Source organism: Astatotilapia calliptera, chromosome 2 (assembly GCF_964374335.1).
Source record: "Astatotilapia calliptera chromosome 2, fAstCal68.1, whole genome shotgun sequence".
In the NCBI taxonomy this organism is placed as follows: Eukaryota; Metazoa; Chordata; class Actinopteri; order Cichliformes; family Cichlidae; genus Astatotilapia; species Astatotilapia calliptera.
The window spans coordinates 32,166,935-32,189,036 of record NC_137423.1 but is presented as its reverse complement, the minus strand read 5'-3'; positions in this window follow the sequence as shown (position 1 = coordinate 32,189,036).

Genomic DNA, 22,102 nt, shown 5'->3' with positions numbered 1-22,102 from the left:
ATATATTCCATTGACAGGTGATTTTAAAAACACCATTATTTTGAGTATGAAGAGCAAATTAATACTTTTCTAGGATTGAGCATTGCTGGAAAGATCTGCTATAATGTAAGAATATAACTAAAAAATACTATATAGATAGATAGATAGATAGATAGATAGATAGATAGATAGATAGATAGATAGATAGATAGATAGATAGATAGATAGATGGATGGATGGATGGATGGATGGATGGATGGATGGATGGATGGATGGATGGATGGATGGATGGATAGATAGATAGATAGATAGATAGATAGATAGATAGATAGATAGATAGATAGATAGATAGATAGATAGATAGATAGATAGATAGATAGATATGCAGAAATTATTTTCTTTGCATCATTAAATGATTTCAGCTTCTGATATCTTTGTGGACCTGCAATAAGCTATATAGTCTTCTGAACTTGCACCTTGTACTTCAGGTAGTGTATAGATTAATACTGCCTGCACTATTTTACTTTGCTCAAGTGTAAGGATCAATACTCTATGAATTTCTAAGCTCATCTTGGCTTCGGGGATAGCCTGTAACCTGTGGCACTGACACTCTCATCTATGCCTTAAGTCTTCTCCAAAGCTCTGAATTTGTACTACAAAACTTCTCTATTGATGAGCCACAGAAAGGTGATCTGCAATGTGTTTAATAATGGACACAGATTGTCCTGCCTTCGTTGTTGCTTTAAAAAAACTGCACTCTGTAGGCATTGTACATACACATAAGACCACTGTATTCATTACGTCAGCTCTCCCCTGTGTTCAGACTAATAAGTATTAAATGCTAGAGATGGATTTGTAAAAAAAGCTGTAGCACTTCTGCCAATAATTGAAAAATGGCAGTGCAGAGGGTTTGATTTAGTTTTACGTTGTTCCAGTTTAGTAAAATGAAAAGTGAAGCATTATAAATTGCAGGTGTAAGCTTTAAAGGGCATTGGAATACAGTAGTTTTTCAATAACATACTGGAGGTGAAATCTTTTCTTGAATTGTTTTAAATGCTGACCACTGCAGATGCACCTTAAATTAAAGTTTGGCAAGTGTAACAACTTACAGACAGCAACCAGCACAATTGTGATGTATTTTTGGACCAACGTACACAAACTACATAATTAGCTGCTTTGCATTTTTTGTAATTTCAGTTTGACATCCTCAACTCTACACATCGAACTCACTGCAATGACACTGTTTAGCTATGCAACACGAACTTTGAATGCTGGGAATTACTCTTCTAAACTGACATGTGATACAGTGAAAAGAGTTCTTTCATTATTGAAGATGAAGATTAATAATGTATTTTCTATAAAATTTGTTGAAGTTTCATCTAATCTTTGTTTAATAAATCACAACATTTTAAGCTGTGGAAAATGTAAAAAATGAAATAAATAAGATTATAAATATTAAACTACAGTAGAAAAAAGTAGTCTAGATATGGTTTCATCCCAATAATACATTTTATAATTGCTAACTGCAAAGTATCACATGGTCAATTTAATTTGTTAATTTTCAAATATAATTCTGTTTTTGCAATTTGTCGTGAAAAGCCCTCAAGTTACCTCGAGGCACTGGCAAAAGAACCTGCCCCTGATTTTAAATGTCATGCAGCAAGAGCTAGACATAAAAGATTTAAATAGGCAGCACAGCTCTTAATAAGAATAATTTTGGATCGGTTTAAAATTAATGAAAGTTAAACTAAGCATTAACGCCCTAAGTCTGTTTTTTAAAACTTTCAGAACAGCTGAAAGTGTGTAGATATTGAAAGTCTGCCTGAACACTAACAGCATCAGAGTTTTGTGATAACTTTGAATTCCTAGAATGTGACACATTGTTGATGCAACAGAAGACCAGAAGAGCCAGACAGTTCTTATTCCTAGGGTGGCAAATACCACCATTTCATCAAAGGAACTAGTGTTTCAAAGTTATGCACAAAGAGTTCTTTGGCTTTTGTGGCATGATTTACTGGGACTAAGCTCTAGTGATGAGTGTTTCGCTCCCAACTTCTCACAATTTATTACTTCTTCCACGTAAAGAAGCTTTTTACATTGCATTTAAATGCACTGAATAATTGAAATTTTTCAAAGTCCATATAAAAGTTGAGAAAACAACAAAGCACACGAACCATCTATGGTCAAACCTGAGACTTATCTAACCTAAAGTAAATGTTATCTCTCAGTGTCTCAGTGTCTAATAACACCATGGTTTCTTTCAGATGCCTGTAGATTGCAACAAAAAAAGCTCTTGTAAATTACTTTTTAATTTACTTTGTTAATTAAGTCGACTTAAAAGAGAGGCACATTAAGCTTAATGCAGAAAAAAGGAATACAACCTGTGATTTAAATGCTTTAGCACATTCATTACAAGTTACATCTTGTCTCGTCAGACATTGATTTTTGCAAATATCACTGTGGCTAAGCTTGCTTTCTTAGTGTTGTGCTGAAACATCTTATTGGCACCCCTCAATAATAAGCTGCACAAGCTTTTTTTTTGGTAAATTCAATTTTTTTGCTGTTCCAGAAGTCCTTCTCTACGGCTCAGAGGCCCAATGCCAAAAAGCAGTCTTATAGTGCTGATGTTTTCTTAAAAGCCACCAAATTGTATCAAGGCAATATTATTTATACTCAGCTGAGCTGAAGCTTAACTTTCATCCTGGGCATGTCAACATCACAAATATTTTTGAGGCAGTGCTGCCCCAGTACTAAGAGCATCAACGTTTTTGCAGGGTATGACTGAATATTAAGTTTCATAGAACATGTACATGCACAAGAAGCACGGCCTCAAAGTGAAGAAGGTAAAAAGCACAAAGAAAATCTGAGAGGTGCAAAGATAATGATAATGACTCACGAACCAGCAATAACTCGCATAACCATTTTTTTTTGCATTTCATGTTACAGTTCTTGTTCGTATTTCACTAATGGCAGTAATCTTTTTCTCAAATCTCCCATTTTCTCAACCACATGTCCATCTGGGGTCACGGGGGGGGGGGGGGGGGGGGGGGGAACCGGAGCCTATCCCAGCTCACAGTCTAAGAGATACAAGGTACACTCTGGACAAGTTGACTGTCCATTGCAGTAGTTTCCAACACTCTTTAGTTTTCTTTAGTTTTATTATTTTCATTTTATTATAACTCACCTGTAATAATTCAATTAAAATCCAGCTAAAATTGTTTGGTTACTGCTTCATGTGAAACCAGAGAATAATCAAAGAGTCTTCCCCTCCATCTCGTGTTTGAGGGTTTTAGTTGGGAGAAACTGATGTGGTCAAAAATAAGATCTACCTCTCAGAATTTGATGCAGTCTGAATTTCATCTGACACACAAGTTCTAGTCCTTATCATCAGCTCAGCCTTCCTTAACTTTCCTTGCTGGAGAGAGGTAACACAAGCTGGAATGGGTTGGACTGTAATCCCTGCGGATACAGTGAATCTACATTGGCAAAAGGACAATAGTAATGATATTCACCTAATCTCCGTTGACAGATTCAGGACATGCTTTTCATTAACACAAAAGTGGATAAGAGAGCAATAAGCACTGTTTCAGAGTTTACCTAAATCCTTTAAAGCTAACTGAGATTCATATTCTGGTGTCACCTGTCTCCATCTGCTCTGTCTGCCTGGGCTTAAGCCAATGCAGGTATCATATTTACTGAGCTCTTTGACATACTTTTTCAGCTGTATTTTTCAAGGAGCGTGATTTCAACGATCACAGGGACAAAGTTAATTTCACCGCCAGCCACATAAACTTCAACTACATCAAGAGTTACTAAAATAAGTCAGATGCATGTAAGAAGACACTGTGCCTCTGTTTTGGGTTTAGTGAGTGCTTTGACATTTAGTTTAAATGACCCAAAAAGTAGTTACTTTAAAATCTTAACTGTGAAGAGGATGTAGAAAGCACTTCAAAAAAAATTTCCTATTTCCTAATATGCTAAGTGGCTTCGTGAAAAGGTCTTTATATAATCCAATTGTTCATGCAGGAGAAGTGTTAAAATCCCAAAGCATTCTAAACATATTGAGGTGAGAAAAGCAGTTATGAGCTGACTAAACCCTTTTTGTTTAATTAAAATACAAAAGTTCCACTGGAAGCGTATCTGCTTTGTCAACATCCTTCTTTCTTGTATGAAAGACAAGCATCAGATTGTGCTGTCAGTCATTTCAATAGAACAGGTGTTTTTCAAACGCCGGCTATCTCACGCTATAAAGAAACTTTTCGTCTTGCCTAGTGGAGAGATCACTGAAGCAAGCTCACAAACAACTTTTTTCTCTCCATTTTTCATGAAGTGAAAGCGTGTCAGAGGAGTTTCTATTCAGATTGCAAAGGAGGTAAGAAGAGGGAGGATAGCACTTATTTTTCTTTTTAATTAGCTTCATCTGAGGAATTATCCAGCACTAATATAATGGCTCGATTCATCTCCCACACCATCTGGTCTGAGAGTGGTGAACCTCTGGAGCTGATTGCTTTCCCCTGGTGCTGTGTCGGGGTAATAGGCTGTTCAAAGGCTGCTCTGGGCTCAGACAGCTGAGCAGAGGTGGGGCAGAAGCAGCTGGCCTTGGCGCCATCACCTGCTGCCTGTCAGAAGGCTTTGAATATGGTCCATCCATGCCCTAAGTGTATGTATCTATGTGTGCGTATGCGTCTGCTTGTGTACGTGTGCAACATAACTGAGAGTCAACTTGAGACAGAGTATCAATTTCATCGTCTTCCTTAAAAAGCTGTAGAGAGAAACAGTGAGAGTGCAATCACTAGAGCTCACGTGAACATCTGGAAGAGGTGAGCCACATGACGAATAAGGAATAGTGAGTGGCGATTATACCAACACTTCAGTTGGTTTCTGGTTCTGCACGACATACGACACCATTAAGGAGACACATCGTTTTCTGTATATAAATTGCTTTTGGATAAACTGTACACAAGCCTAAATCTCTGCAGTTTTTCAATCATTTTAATTATATTTTAACATATGCGCCTTAATTTTAAAATCATATCACTGTCACTCAAGCTTGAATCCAAACACTAACTGTCAGAATAGCAGGGACTCATTTGGACAGTTTGACAACATATGGCTTGACACACGTCCTCCAAGACCTTACACTACAGTGCACCGAGTCCCTGCATAGCTGACACCTGTTGACTGTGACCTATTTTTGGCAGTAATTTTCTGTTTAGAGAACATGCTGTGGTTATAATGGCACCTATCTATACTGTTAAACAAAGAATATGAAAATATTAAGTTTTTAACAAACAGAAAAATCTATTTTGAGTCTGCAGCATATAATAGTAGCTAGATATTGAGTTAGATTTTTACAGTTCTGTTTAACTACACTGATTTTTTTTTTTTTTTTTTGTGAAAAAGCTCTGACACACTCTGTGTAACTTACCAGGTCAGCACCAAACAGCTGCCAGACAAATTTCGTGACTTACATTTGACAGCTAGTCAAAAACTTACTGGCACCTCAACTCTCCAAAAGGTCACAGACTCAGTTCTTAGAGCCAGTTATGCATCCAGCCATTTGGCCCACCTTCAGCTCCCTCCCTGGCTGCCTTTTAGCTGAGTCATTCCTTGCACATTCACCAAATGTGTAAATAAACCTTCTTGCCTCTCTGATTTAGTCTCTTGATTGATTGAGTCTCTTGAATGGGGTACACTATTGACAGTTTGCCAGTCTAATACAGTGCTAACACTTTGTGACAGAATCACACACTCACTCAAACATAAATATGACAGTCAGTGTAGAATCATTTAGGGATGTACACATCTAGTAAACTGTATATTAAAACATTACTGCCCTTGCTAGTCGATGCCAGAAATGCCAGTTGGTTAAATGCATTATTTTTATTTCATTAATATATCACAGCTTTTGCCAGTTTAAAGCTGTTACAAGGCTACCTGTCACTACCATTAGCTGCAGCCCTGAAAGCCATAACCCTGCACCTCTTTCTTGCTGATGTTGTTTGAAAGAAGGCAACTGGACTTTTTTCGGTTTGTGAAGATGTTTCGTCTCTCATCCAAGAGTCCTGGGTAATTAACTCTTAGTAGGAGCAGTCCCCTTTAGAGGTTGTCGTGAGGGTCTTTGGCCCACTAATGCTCATGTAAGTCGTCACATGATCCAAGGTGTCAAAAAAGCATGGGTATGGGTCATTGTTACCGGAGTGAATGGTTCGAACCTCTGTGAGACACTGAGGTCACATGAGGCAAGGTGTGAGTCGGAGTTGAAAGTGGAAGGGATCTCAAGACTGCATTGTTGCTGGCCAATAGCTGATGTTGTAAGTCACCACCTCTGTTCAGTGGTCATTCACAGTGGACATAGATGGCCTCTGAGAACCAATGGTTTGAGTTCTTTTAAAACTGAAAAGGTCTTGGATGAGAGATAACTGAAGAGATGTGTAAACAAGAAAAAGGAAACCTGCTGCTAGCACAGCTACGGTTAGCTTGACAGAAACATGATTAACAGTTTCATATAGTTACTTAAATACAACAGAAGAATTTGGTTGGCTGATGGTTAAATTTGACCATTTGATGTGTTTTCAGTTCTACATGTTTCTGAAGCTTTTCTTTCTGTTAGACTAAATTATTCACAGGAAACATCCCTAGTTTGGACTGTGTGAGGAAGCCGGAACACATGTACAAGAAGGCTGTGTAAACTTGGTAAAAAAAAATGGCCCGAGGCAAACATCTGATTCGAACCAAAAACCTTCTTTCTGTGATGCTACCGTTCTAACCTGTTCTAACACCATGATGCACTCACTTCAAGTCAGTTTCATTTTTATTCTGCTGCATTACGTTTTATTTATATGCCACAGTTTTTGTGTTTGGCTTTGTATTGTAAAGTATAGCCCTACAACAGTGGGATGGAACATCTCATTTTTAGAAGACCTCGACCGTTGATGGAGTCCAGCTCAGGCAGGGGCAGCCGGAAGACAGAAAAGAGCAGCATTTAGAGATCACAAACAACATAGGTGATAAGACAACGGGTGGAGAGCTGTGTCTCCAACTATGCAGGTTTTTGATCACTCTGTATGTGAAAAGGCAGGGCCATAAGCTTTTTCTACCTCCTTTAGGGCAACAGTAGTATTCTTGAGTAAGCTTTCTGGAGTCCTGATGTCTAACCACCAAGAGGTGTTTGATTGACCAAAGTCACCAGTGCAATTCAAGACATATAACTCCATATGTCTATAGTGTTTGTTCCATTTTATTACAATATTTACTCTCTGTCCTAGCCCTTGCTTTGTCTGACCAGTAGGCCCAGCCAGATTCTCCTGACCAACTTTTCTTTGTTCCTCAGGTGTATCGTTACATTGCCCCAGTCTTCAATAAACAAACAGGCCTTGCCATCTGTGACTGCACTACTGACAGCAACAGCAATTACTATGTTATCTACACCATATTTTCTATATGGCAGCAAAATTGCATGAGTGGAAAATACCCCTTGAAGCATTTTGGGTTCCCTGTTTGTATATGATATGGTGTATGAATTTGTCTTTGTGTCCAAATCACATTTTGATCTTTTCCCAGAACTTAGAAGCACACGATCATGTTTCCTCATTACAGTTCTTATGTTACATCATTGTAAAGGGCCGGGTATTCATCTTACTGGGTTGATCGTGACCGTGTGGTTCCCTAAACCTGCCAGTGATACAGCAACAGATCTGATGGCGTACTAGGGAAATATCTGGTTTTTCTTACTCCAGTGTGTGTTTGCTACAAATAACAACCCAGCCTATACCTGGGCTTTTAATTACACTTACAATGTTAACACTTTCATACTTGCAATTATTGATCATGTTTTCAAAGCTACCCATTTATTGCCATACCCCGTTAGCTAGTGAAAGTGTGGGCCTCTGGATGAATCATTTCTTCCAGCTTTGTGAGATTTTATCTGACATAGTTTCTGACAGAGGTCCTCAGTTCTCTTCTCATGTCTGGTAGGTGTTAAGTTCAGCCCAGGGAGGCACAGTAAGCCTCCCATCCTCAATATAATGGCCAAGCAAAACAGGATAACGAGTAGAAGGAGGATGCACTGTGCACAGTGTTGACTGCATTACCTCTGATAATCCTTTCACCTGGAGCTGCCAGTGACCCTGGGTGGAACATATCGGTAATACTCATACGCTCAGATTCCTTGTACATTTCACAATTTGTTAAATAGATCTCTCACTCAAGTCTATCATATAAACAGTGTAGTTTACTTTTTCACAAATGTCGCTGTTTACATTTGGTTAGTGTCTCTCAAAATAACCCTCCAGCAGCAAAAACTGAAATTATAATTATTGACTAGAATCAAGGGTAACAGAAATAAAGCCCTCCAAGAAATCCAGGAATCTCTGTATGTCTGTCTATGTGATGTGCATATATGTGTGTGTTTTTGTCTATTTGTGCAGCCCACATAAAGTCTTGGCCGATGTATTGCTGGGGGCATAAGAAAGCACAATGTCGACTTTGAGGTCATAAGCTGTAATCTTATTTTAGGCATCTTTTCCCTGTTGCTAGGCAGTCACTATCAATCAATACACAAAGCATGTCACTCATTTTGCTGGGTCAGAGAGTCAATATAAAGATGGACATAGCCAACCTTGACATCATCAACTGGTATGCCAAGTCCAGTTTTTGACGCTTCAGGCTAAAGCCATCACCATCCTAGGTTTTTCAAATCTAGTGTCTCAAGCATACCAGAATTTACTTATTAATACTTTTGTATTAATAAGACTGAGCCCATAAACTCAGCAGACCGTCGAGTGTCATTTTCCCATAATAAGACTTATTTTTGCAACCTCAATAATCATCTTTCCATTCTTTCATGGAAAGAACGCAGGTTTAAGGCACTTCTTCGTGGGCTTTACTTTTCAGACTTGGAAGCTACATCCATGTTTTATATACAGATGTACTCTGTCTCTGTCCCTTGCGCTGCTGTTTTCACTCAGTTTATTTGACACTAAAACGCAAGGATGCCATCTCCATAAAACCTCTCTTGACATGTCTAGATGACATTAAAGCTTGGTTGGCTCGAAACTTTTTAAATTTTAATAAAAAGAAAACAGAAGTGTTGGTGTTTGGACCCAGTGGTCCCTGTGAGTCCTCCTCTGTTGTTTTAGGATCCCTGGAAGTCTATTTTAAATCTGTTGTTACTGACCTTGGTTTTAAGTTGGACAGTGATTTTAAATTGGACAACCAAATCAGAGCAGTGGTGAAGTCCAGTTTTTATCATTTAAGGCGACTGGCAAGACTAAAATCTTTTCTTTCGAGGCAGCACCTTGAAACAGTGATCCATGCTTTTATTTCTTCCCGCCTGGACTACTGTAACTCACTTTATGTGGGGGTCAGTCAGTCATTGCTCTCACGTCTGCAGCTGGTTCAAAATGCGGCTGCACGACTCCTAACAGGAACTCGAAAAAGAGAGCATATAACCCCCGTGCTGGCCTCTCTGCACTGGCTGCCTGTGTCTTTTAGAGTTAATTTTAAAATTCTTATGTTTGTTTTTAAATGTCTACACAGTCTTGCCCCGCCTTACCTCTCTGAGCTTCTTCATCCCCACATACCCTGTCGGTCTCTCAGGTCAGCTGACCAGCTGCTCCTGGAGGTACCGAGATCCAGGAGGAAGTTCAGAGGGGACAGGGCCTTCTCTATTGTGGCTCCAAAATTATGGAATAATTTGCCCATGCATGTTAGAGAGGCCCCTTCACTGTCCACTTTTAAATCACGTCTTAAAACCCACTTTTATTCCTTGGCTTTTAACCTCAGTGAGACTTAGTTTCTTTTTTAATGCAGTAGTTATTTAATTAATGATTTCACTCTTCTTTTATTTGTTTTTTATTTATATCTCATGTAATTTTATTTTACAGTTCCAATGTACAGCACTTTGTGTCAGCTGTGGTTGTTTTAAAGTGCTTTATAAATAAAGTTGATGATGATGATGATGATGATGAATATGCTAGGATTTATGATCAAAACATCATCAATTGAGTCTTGACATCCTTTGTGCAGAATTATGTTACAGTGATGTCTAGAATTTAGAATTAGGATGATGACTGAAAAATGTCACAGGGATATTTGAGAATTTTAGTTTTTGGTAGTTACTTTTAAGATGTTTAAAAACATAGTGTTTACATAAAGTTCACAGTAAATTAGAAAAGATACGTCATTTTCTCTTGTAATTAGAGTTGAGGCTAATTCAAATGGCTTGTTAACTGAGCACATAAAAACAGCAAGCTCAGTTTACTACGCTTGATATTAGACAGTCTGTCTTTGCATTTGTTTGTTTGTATATGCTGTTGGTGAGCTGTCACACCAATCAAATGAGATGTTGGGACCAAATGTAAAGTTGACCTTGTAGAGTGAAACCGCAAGCTGCGGAGTGACGCTAGACGCACAGCAGATGTACGGGGTGAGCATTGTCAAAGCTGCCGGAGAATATATGCTAATTAGTCATGGGCCAATGTTGCCTACGCTAATTAGTCATGTAGAGCTATGGTGGCTAATGCGGTTAAAGCATGCTAGTCTGGTTTATATTGTTTAGTAAATAGTAATGTGGAAATACATCAGAGGTCTATCTCTCACTCATGATCTAATGATAAACATGGGATAGTGGCTTTGGCTTTCCCATTTTGTCTTTGTTTTCTTTCTCATGCGTGTGGGTGGGTATCATAGCTTGTGATGCTGTGATTGTTATTAGACTACACACAGACCCTCGTAGTTTTTCTGTCCTTGAACACAAAGCCTGCGTTCATCTTCTTGAAAACACAAATGACCTTGTGTTTTCCTTAACGCTAAATGACATCTGCATTTCCCAACTTGGAACTGTCAGGCGCAAGTTCATGCTGGGACACTCCCTCCACATTTTCTATTACAATATTATCCATGATGTCTAAATCACATGCATCAAAAAATGCAGAGGAGTAGATTGAAAAGGCAACAAGCCGGAATATGATGAGTTCTCTGCTTGACTGACTGAGCTGAAAATAGTAGCATGCTAATATGTATTTCTGACAAGTACTTTTGGAGACACTTTGATTCGCTCCTGAGGATGTATTTTTGGGACCGTCAGCCCTTTTTTATTCTCATGCAGCACCAACCCTGCTGTAAAAGGACTGCATATCTACATAAAGGCATTGCTCTTAATCAAGGAGACTTGGAATTCACAACATGGAGAAAACATGTAAAACAAATGAGGACATACCTCGACTTAACAGCGTGTACTGTAGAAATTAAGAGTGTGTATGACTGCAAGGGGGTGGAGGTGAGGAGGGGGTTATTGAGGGTATCTTATCTAACAGTTGAGCAGGTTTATGGCTTCTAATAGGCACCCTGTCGGATTGAATTGTAAATATGGAGCACCATTGTGCATTCAAAGGTGTGTACATCGTCTGCTTCATTTACCAGATGCTAAGTCATGACCAGCTCGTTTATTACACCGTGCAATCCACAATTAAAATGAAGAGAGGCTCACAAGTAAAAAGTCATTTACCTCAGCCCACGCTGCACTTACACACCAGACACAAATTTCACTGTTACTTGAAAACTTCCCATGCATGGAGCACATTATCATTTGATTTCCATCCAGGGTTCTCAATTAAAATTATACAGAGGTTGCATTTCATTACCTGAGCTCGGGGCAATTTGCAGGCCATTAAGCTTCTACCTGTATCAGTGGAGATGTTTTTGAGGTGAACATCTGGGGTTGAGGAGGTAGAGCATGAAATGAAATGCCCCTGGCTATCTGCTCTGCTTTTTGTCCAAAAAGGGCCAAGGGTATTAGAACGCCATGCATAGTAAAGAGTGTGTTTCTATGGACTGCAACAAATTGGTCTGGGATCTGAATAGAAATAGAAAATCAACCTTGAATGTTTGGCACCAAGTTTGTCAAAGCACTTTCACAGAAAAAGTGTTTTGTCGTATACTGTTGGATGTCTTTTTTTTTTTTATTATTATTATTATTATTTTCACTTTGAAACACATCTCATCAGTGAACCTTTTTTTTTTTTTTTGCTGTCAAAATCATCGAGCCCTATAAAAATGCAAGGCACTCCTTGGTGAATTCCCCAAAAGGGATCGTGATTCTCTATAAAACTGTAATTGATTTTTGTGCCGTGTAATAATAAAGACTTACCATGAAGAAAAATACTCTTATGAGACCTTTTAACAACCAGACCTCATTACACCTTGGATCTAATGTTTTTCTTTGTTTGTTTATTTGTTCATTTTATTTTTTTGCAAAACCATAATTTAAAATGCAAACTGCAATTACGCTGCTTAATTATATAATATAATTTGATTGGTGATGTACTAAAAATTATGGCTTACAACAATTATTCTCTGTAAATCTCTGTTGGAGTGCTGATATGTATTCTGTGTTGTCTGTGTGCGGATTTTGCTCGGATGAGATAAGACTGAAATATGTCCACAGACTACAGTGGTAGATAAAAATAATCAGATTTTCATTTCAAGAGATATAAATGACATACTCATGTGAGTTGTATGAGCAAAATTTTGTTCTTAGATGTTCTGTTTATAGAAATGCTTTAACCATTTGCTTTAAGGCAGCAACGTGTTCATCAGTTTATTACTGATCATGTTACTGTAGCAGACTTTTAGAAAGAGCTGCATATAGTGTGGCATCTAAATATACAATATAAATCCACGCTGTGATCACACATTGGTATGTGTATTGTATTTCACCTGAGTTAGCATTTCTCTTTATATTTGAGCGTACGCCATTACATATTTAAAAATTGCACTGTTTTATATGTAACAAGCAATATCCATGCTTTTCAGGCGTTATCAAGTTTTCCTGTGCTTGCTATAGAGTCCCGACCTTTAATCTTCTGTAGTTGAAAGACATGAAAAAATTAAAAAGCCGGTCTAATATCTTTCATGAAAAAATGAGGAAAAAAAAAGATCAAACCCCAAAGCGAAACCTATACTTAGTACGGGGCAGCTTTGGTGTGTCTCTTTTCACACTGTTGTGAATAATGACATTTCTTTGTTGGGGATTATAGGTCCTTGCAACAGGGTATTCCAAACAAATTTTGCTTGTGACAGCCTGAAATGGCTTTCAGTTTGTCAAATAACTGCAGAGTTGCTGTCTAAGTCATGCAGTGAACATCAGTTTCCTTAACACTGTGAGGCAGCTGCGTTAAGAGAGCCCCAGCACATACTAGCTTTTCATTTCTGTTATCATACTCCAACAGTATGGGGATCTCGCTGGAGATTTGTATGGTACAAGTTGTATTCTAGATGATATGCAGTAATCAGGCCCTTTGAGTCTCCTTCTGTCTCTCTCCCTGTCTCTCTCTCTAGTCTGTCTCTCCCTTTTTCCCCTGCCCTGACTAAAGCTGGTGAGCGTGGAAGTTTTGCAGTGTTTTAGCATTACATCATTCCACATGGCACACTATTAAGCTTTTGGGAACTGGGAAGACAGCCCAGGCCTTCAGATTTGTCATAGCATTGAGCTCCATTGTTGCCCTGAACAGATGAATCGCATGTTGACCAAACCAGGACTGAGCTGGAGGAAATAATTAATGCACAGTCCTCTTTGTTTCCCTCAAATGCAGTGCATGAGCAAGTGGTGACTACTGCTCAGATTTTGTCCCTTTTGTGTCAACACTGGGGACACATATTTATTCTGCGAGAGGCATGGCCTCTCTCCATCTAGCCCTCCATCTGCCCATATGATATTCCATCCAGGTACGATGTCATGGTGACGCTAAGTTATGCAGTGGAATTTATTGTCTGCACTGCGGCAGATTACCGTTGCTTAACATGCCACACAGGAGACTTAAAGAGGCAGCACTTTTTGCAGTGTTGCATCCCGCTGGCAACTGTATCCTGGAATGGCTGAGGCATGCTGGGATACCTAGTTTCCTATGCAGTGCAGGACAAAAAGCATACAGAGCATGCAGTACACTGCAAGAGAGGACAAGGGAAATTAAACACAACAGTGAATTTTTATTTTACCTGTTAACTACATTTTTGCTTTTAGTTTTTGTAACACTAATGCATGCACTGACATATTATCCTGACCCTTTTGGCAATTTTTGTCAAATATCTGGCATGTGCACTGACTATTAGAGCTATTAAAAACCAACTCACACGCTCACTCTCTTCACACTTTCTCTTTCTAAAATAGGTTGTGCTTAGGGGCAGTCAGGGGAAACATTAAGTTATGTAATGATCAGGTGTGTAAACCCACTGTTTACAAGGACAATATTTTGTATTACATTCATTCCAAGTGGCCTTCAAAGCTGGTAACTAAGTATTAGTTAGTATTCCTTCCAGCCCCATTCTAAAATAAAATACAGATTCAACCCTAAATAATTTAACACCTCTGCATTTCAAACAGGGGTATCAGGAATGAGCCTCAGGATGAATTTGAAGGGAAAGTTTCTTATGAAGCTAAAGGCTATGTAACAAAAGGCTTAAGCTACTTTGAGAACAAGAAATTTTCCTGTTAGAAAAATGTCTAGTAAGAAGAGAATTAATCTTTTGAAGTTGTTATCTGCATACATACGCTATCAGATTCAGACACCAGGCTATAGGAGGATAAGAAAGGTTCAACTTTTGTCCACCGTGGGCAATCCTCCTGGCAATATGACTGCTCTGTGGGTTTTACCAGTATGATGCTTATTGCCTTGGGTTAAGCAAGAAACAAAATGTTTTAAAATTGATCAAATCAACCCTGGTATGCCTCTGCTCAGACCCCATCTAGGTTCTTAGGAGTATTCCCTACAGCTGAATTACTGGGCTTTGCAACATAGCTTTACAGCACTTGCACAGTGTTGTTACTTTAGAACTGTCACACTTGTATCACTTTCACATATTTGTCTTTTTCAGTGCCCATATAATGTGTTATGTTTGTACTGTAATATGTTTGTATTGTATGTTTGTATTGGGGCAGGGATAGCTCAGTAGGTAAAGTGGTCGCCCCATGATCGGAAGGTCGGCGGTTCGAATCCACTTAACGGCTACCCTGAGGTACCCCTGAGCAAGGTACCGTCCCTACACACTGCTCCCCGGGCGCCTGCTTAGTGGGCTGCCCACTGCTTCACTGAGTGAATGGGTCAAATGCAGAGAAAAGCAAGTAATTTCCCCATGGGGATCAATAAAGTATCCATTATTATTTATATATGTGCAGAATAATATGTATATAAGGATAAGGTGCATCACTGTTATTATGTTATTTTTATTTAATTTTATTTGATTACATCCTGATGCCAAACAGTCTATCCATCATTTATCCTTTTACAGCTTGTCCTGTTTTTCATGTTGTGTGTGCTTGTCTTGTGCTGTTGTTGCTTTGTTAAAATAAATAAAATAAAATAAAAAAGTTACAATTTATGTGAAAATAAAATGTAATTTATAATTTATAATTTAAATAAAATGAATTAATTTATAGATAGATAGATAGATAGATAGATAGATAGATAGATAGATAGATAGATAGATAGATAGATAGATAGATTGATTGATTGATTGATTGATTGATTGATTGATTGATTGATTGATTGATTGTGTGCCTGCATGGGTCTGATTCTATGTGTGTGAGCCATGGAAAGGCAAAACAAAGACAGCAGCTTTAGCCACTATTGTTGAAGGGAAACAACATCAGCTTTTATACCAATTTCTTACCCTCCTTCAAAGAAAAATATCTGGGAAGAGTTGCAGAAAAACACAACAGGCTGGTAAGAAAGATGATACCAGAAGAAAACATCACTAACAAGTTGGATATGTCATGTAGGTTTCCACTGTAAACTTTTGTTTCTCAAAGATGACTCGCTGTGTTGCCACACACATGAATTTCTACAACTTGCGCTTCCCCTACTGTCGTGATATTTATGTCAGGAATTATATCGGTTCCATTTAGACCGAGCAGCAAAGCAGGAAGCATTCAGTTTACAGCATGTTTTTTTGTACCCAGTAGCTTTTCATCTTTGATATATCTCTAAATATAGGAAGGTGGTATTAGCAGCACAACAATCTGTGAAGAACTTACTATTTTTAAAACTAATATTTAGCATTTTATTAATATTCATTTTGAATTGTTCATGTTCAGAAACCTTTTGTGGATGTTATGGGAGTTAAAACCAAGCATTAATATCATTAATAGTTTCTTCTTTTATACTTGCAGTGAGGTCTGTTCAAGGCATGCTGCACATTTCCAAATTATTCTCCATGCAGTAAAGAAGCAATTTTTAAGATTCACTTATAATACATTGTAAATATAATTGGTAAATACATATTATATAAGTGTTGAGTATTAAGGAACATGTGATTTTAAGGGAAACCAGTTTAGAAAGGCTGCAAGTTAATTTAGAGTAAGAAAACATATTTCCAACAGTGTTGTTTAGGTTAAATCCTATCAATAACTCATTACTTATCACTGACTTGAAGAGTAGTTGACTAATTACTCTACAGAAAACAAATTAGTTGCCTTTTGTCTCCAAGGAAACAGTGACAAAGATGCCTTCAAACAACTCTAAAGGCTGTAGGTAAAATGTATGTGAATTAAGATAATGGGGTTTTAAGAATTAAGATCGGGATTCAGATTCTGGGAGTGACATTTTTCTTTTTTTGACTTTGATTGCATCAAAAATACAGACTGTTAGCTAAACTCTGAGCATACAGTATTTATCTGTTTAATTCATGGACATTTCTGTTGTGTTGCACATGTAGAATTGCTGCACAATTGCCACCTCCGTTTTTTGTTTGCAGTTGGCCACATGTTTTTAACTGAGTTTTGTCAAGTTTTTGTTATAATCTCACCCTCTATTCTTCAGCTCTGACAAACCCACATAGGCCTGACCCAAAGTCTGCAGGGTGTTGGACATTTGTTGGCTCTTTATCCATTCCAAGACTCTCCATTATGGCTCTGGATGACAGATGAAGATATGCCGATGTTCTCCCTCAGGCTGTAAAGCATAAGGTCTAACCTTCCGTACAGCAGAAGTAATGGTCCACACCTTTAATTGTCGTGGGCTGTTCATCTTCACTAACAATAGCAGTAAGCAATGGGTCTGGGAAAGAAAGGCAGTCGTGTCTGACAAAGGAAGTGATTTAGTTCTGGAGGCAATTCGTAAGCGGTCGTTGCACGGGCAGCAGTAATGTGCAGAGAAAGATCATATAGGGTAAGAGGCATAGCAGACACAAGAGTGGCACACAAGCAATGCTAGATGGTTTTTTTCTTCTATTGCAAGGATTTATAAGGAAAAAAGCTGTTAAAATATATATTGTGTGTGTCCTTCAAGGAGCTATGCTTGTGTTATTGAAGTGGACATGATGTTCTCTGAATTATGGCTACTGCAAAGACTTAGAAAGTGAGTTGGACAGAGCAACTTTGTTCTCATGTCTGTATCTGTCAGAAAACAAACAACACATCTCATTTAAAGAATTGAGCTGCTTGCGTATGTGATCTTTTTCAGGTCTTGATGTTTTCTCATTATTCCATTTGATGTCAAAACACCATTTGATGCTCAACTTTCAAAGGTCTGCGTTAGGTTTTGTATTTCTTTATGCCATACGAGCTTCCGAAGAAGCAAAACTGCTGTGAAAAAAATGTGCCATTGATGGGTGACTAGTTTGCTGTCTGCATTAGACACATAAAATAAGGAATATACAAGTGCAGTTACCAAATTAAAGTGTGTTCCCTGGGAAAGTTGAGGCCCATTAAAATGATAGATTGCATGGTGTATGCAAAGGGATGCTTTACACCCACAAAACAGTCTAATTGCATTCATTCCTGTGAGAAGTCCGTAAATGTTGAATCTAGATTCTCAGGCGTATTGGCAGCAAGCTGCTAGACAGCAGATGACTAGCTTCAAACGAGTAGCGAGGGGGAGGGTTGTAAAATCTTGACAAACAGTGAGAGCCAGCGTCCACATCATCTCTCGCCCCTGACAGGCTTCCCCATGCATGAATTCAAAGCTGGTAAAACCATGGCTGGATTCATTTTGATCTGACATCCATCATGTAGATCAGTGTTGTGGTTTCACTGTACTGTGTCCACGATAAGATGTTTTGGCAATCGGCCCATGACATCTGTTAGAGTCAGTCAAGAGAATCTGGGACCAATTTGGCATTTGTGTCAAGTTATTGTTGACTTTTTGATTTGAGTGCCTTTCATTCATTATACAATAGTCACCAAGGTATGCGATCTAGGTCTGATTGAAAAACTTGCTTAATTTGAAGATGTCATTATCTGTCCATGAAGCTTGTCGCTGTGTCCTAATTCTCCAACAATTATACACACACATATATATATATATATATATATATATATATATATATATATATATATATATATATATATATATATTAGGGGTGCAACGATACACAAAATTCACGGATCGGTTCGGTTCGATACTTTGGTGTCACGGTTCGATATTTTTTCGATACAAAAAAAAATGTTCATGCCTTTTTAATTTGTCATTTATTAAAATTATAAATATATATTTTAACTCAAAAGTACAGTTTTTAAATTTAATGTTTGTGAAACAAAAAAGTAATAAAAAAAATAAAAATATCTCAGGGCTTGCAAAATTTCAAAATCCCTGATAGCCCTTCGGCCAGGGACTCTTCAGTTTTTGGGTGTCCAAAATAAATTTAAGTAGCCCGAATAAAAAAGAGAGCAATTTTTTGATTGATGTTTTGTTTCCTGTTTTGTTTCCGTTACAATATTATACTTTAATGTATAATATTGTAACGGAAACAAAACATTAATCAAAAAATTGTTGAAACACAAATTACAACATTGTATAAAAATTACAATCATCAACTCAAATACTTGGTTCTAATTGAACAGAAATTTCTATGAACTTGTAAGAACTGTGTAGGACATGAATCAGTCTGTGTCAGATCCTGAATTTGAAAATTCCACTGAAGTCACGGGTAAGAGGCAAGTGGAACCAAGAACTAGGACATTTGCTGGACGGCCAACACGTTAACGAGCTAACTGCGCTAACACACTAGCTCCCACCCATGTAATTGAGCATTGCGTGGCACATCCAACATACTGTTTTACTTTAGTCCATGACGCGCTTACCTTCAGGGTCATACGTCACATGAAAGCCAAAATAGTTCCAAACGCCAGATCTGAATGAGGGTGGGGGAGGTTCAATTTGCCATGTTGAAAGGAGAGCTTAACTTCTGTCTCACTAGCTTGCCCTGCGCTCAGTGAATCTGCGTTCGACTACTCCGCCTAGGCTGCACTGTCGAGCGCAGATCCACTGAGCGCTCAACACAGACAGCATCGGTCAGAAGGACAGTTGATAACATAAATTAAAAATTTTGTATTGTTTGATACATATGCGTACCGAACTGAAAGCACTGTATCGAACGGTTCAATATCGATACGAATATCGTTGCACCCCTAATATATATATATATATATATATATATATATATATATATATATATATATATGTATATGTATGTACATGTATACATGTATACATGTATACTATATATATATATATATATATATATATATGTATATGTATGTACATGTATACATGTATACATGTATACATATATATATATATATATATATGTGTGTGTGTGTGTGTGTGTGTGTGTGTGTGTGTGTGTGTGTGTGTGAGTGTGTCTGAATTAGGAGGGCCTGCAGGAGGGACTGGCAAAAGTGTTATTTATTGGAGGTAAATGTGTTTTGTCTTTCATGTACTAAAAAATCCATTAAGAAGTAAACGACACAAAATGCTACAATATCAGTGATGGTGTGAGATGCACCCTAGAAGCATTTTGAAGAGTCAAGGGCTCTTTGATGGTTATTGCTGTAAAAAGAAAAAAAAGACACCCATGAAAGTTGGTGGACTGAGACAGTTAACCATGCAGTGGTTTCCTTAACAGCGCTGTCCAAATCCACTTAGAGAACCCGTCTCATATCTGCATTATAGAACTATAGCATAACAGTACCAGCTTGTATGGCTAAAGCATGGCAGCATGTGTGTGGAAGGCGTTAGGCAGATGGGATGTGTCTGATATTTCTCACTCAACATAATGAGACGGGAATGCGCTTCACCAATTTTAGGGCCCGACTGATGGCAAGAGACACAGTGCCCACTCATACGGGAGGGATCTTTCCCCTCTTCAAAGATAATGAGATGACAATGTATTCAACTATCATTAGATAGAGACAGGGTTTGGGGGGAGGATAGAGGGAGAAACGTTCTACAGCACTTGTCTGCTGCCTTTGATCAGCCTGAAAAGCAACTGTCACTCTCTGTATCAGTGCTGGACTCATAAAAGCTCAGCTAACTACTTTATCACTGTCAGCGTCACTAAAAGGCTGTAGTTTGTAGCGTACGTGCATTCTCGAGCGGGTGATTTTTCAAGCTCACCTGGATTGTTATCTGAAAATGAACACACATCTCAGCGGTTAGATATTGTCCTGCTGCCCGTGTGATGTGTTAAATACATCGTCTCTTGCTGAATTCAGTCGTTTGACAAAAAATTGTTGCAGTGTAAAATCAATTTGCCATCACCTGGGAAGAGAAGGCATACCATTTTGCCTGACATGGCACTCCATTGCAACATGTCAAAAGTGCCATGTTAACAGGCTTATTTAAGCACGCTTGACGGGACAATCTTATTCTAAGTTGACAGTTTGTTGTGGCACTTGTAGAGGGATCCATCTAGTCTTTAGTCCCCATGGTGAAGATCTCTCGCATGCTGTTTTTTTTTTTTCATTCTCAGTCTTTTAAGAACACTGTGTTTTGACATATAAGCCGTCAAAATCCTTTCTTTTTTTCCCAGAAATTCTTCATTTAGTATTAGGCTAACTGATTCGTTCTGAAGTTATCAGACTATATTTTGACAGAAAACAATTATGCAGTAAAATTATTTCTCTGGAGAAAAATGTGTTTGGCGAAATCCACAGTTCTCTCTGTGTAAGATTTTATGTTTGTGATGCAGTGGTTTATGACTTACAAGAACTCGAATGTCCCCTAAATCCAAAAAATACTTATTATATAAGAAAGAAACTTTGTAAACATACTCTGTCTCCGCAACCAACAATCAATATAGTAAAATGTTTGCAACTCATGCTGTGTTGTTGCATCTTTCTCCCATCCCTTTCCATCTCTGTTTGCTGTCACAAAAAGAATAAAATATGAGGGAAAGCTGCTTCTTCAGTCCTAGAACTATATATATATATATATATATATATATATATATATCCCCCAAAAGCTAGGCACAGACCTAAAGGAAAAAAATAGAACAGTCTGTCAAGCTTTGTCACACAATTATGAGACATTGTTCAAACTTTTGTGAAGCCAAAATCCTTTTAAAACCTGACAAGTCAGAACTCATCTCGTTCAGAAGCTTCAAGCTCCCCTTAAAACTCAGCAAAACGCTCATTCGAAGGTAAGAGAACAAGTTGCCTTAACATCCAATTTCCAAACATTTCATCATCATGTCTCAACAATTATGCAGGGTTATTAGCTCAAGTATTTGTCCTTGGCATCCTTAATGCCGGTTGAAATTTATTATGAACAGTAATGGTATTGGAGATTTTGATTTGCCATTAGCCTTAGTAAGTAGATCCTCTGCAGTGCAACAGCACCCTCTCTTGATAATTTATGATAGAATTACCTCACCGTACAAGAGCCTACAGTATGCGTGCAGGATACTGGTGGAACAAAACTCAAGCAAGGGATGCATATTCCATATTTTGTCTCTAAACCTCATTGAGAAAACAGTGAATTAAATATTGCATTGCAAATGCTTTTTGGAACATGTGCACTGCAAACTGATCGCCCATTACTACCTTGTGCTGTGCTTTCTCATGGTGCATACAATCCACTTGTCTTTTTCTCAGAGTTTTAAGCACATTTTATAAGTCATACATGTTTTATCGGCTCTTTCGCAATGCTTCAGAAGCAGAGGAACCAGGCAACAAAGCATGTATTCGAGTAGAGTCAGCATGGAAATGTGCAGCGTGAAAATGCTAAACATTGCATTTCAGCTAAATGAATGCAGATTTAAACATTTCATTGTTTAAATCTGCATTGAAATCTGCACGAATCTCGGCTGAGCTCAGAAACAGTCAAGCTACTCCACCCATTGGGAT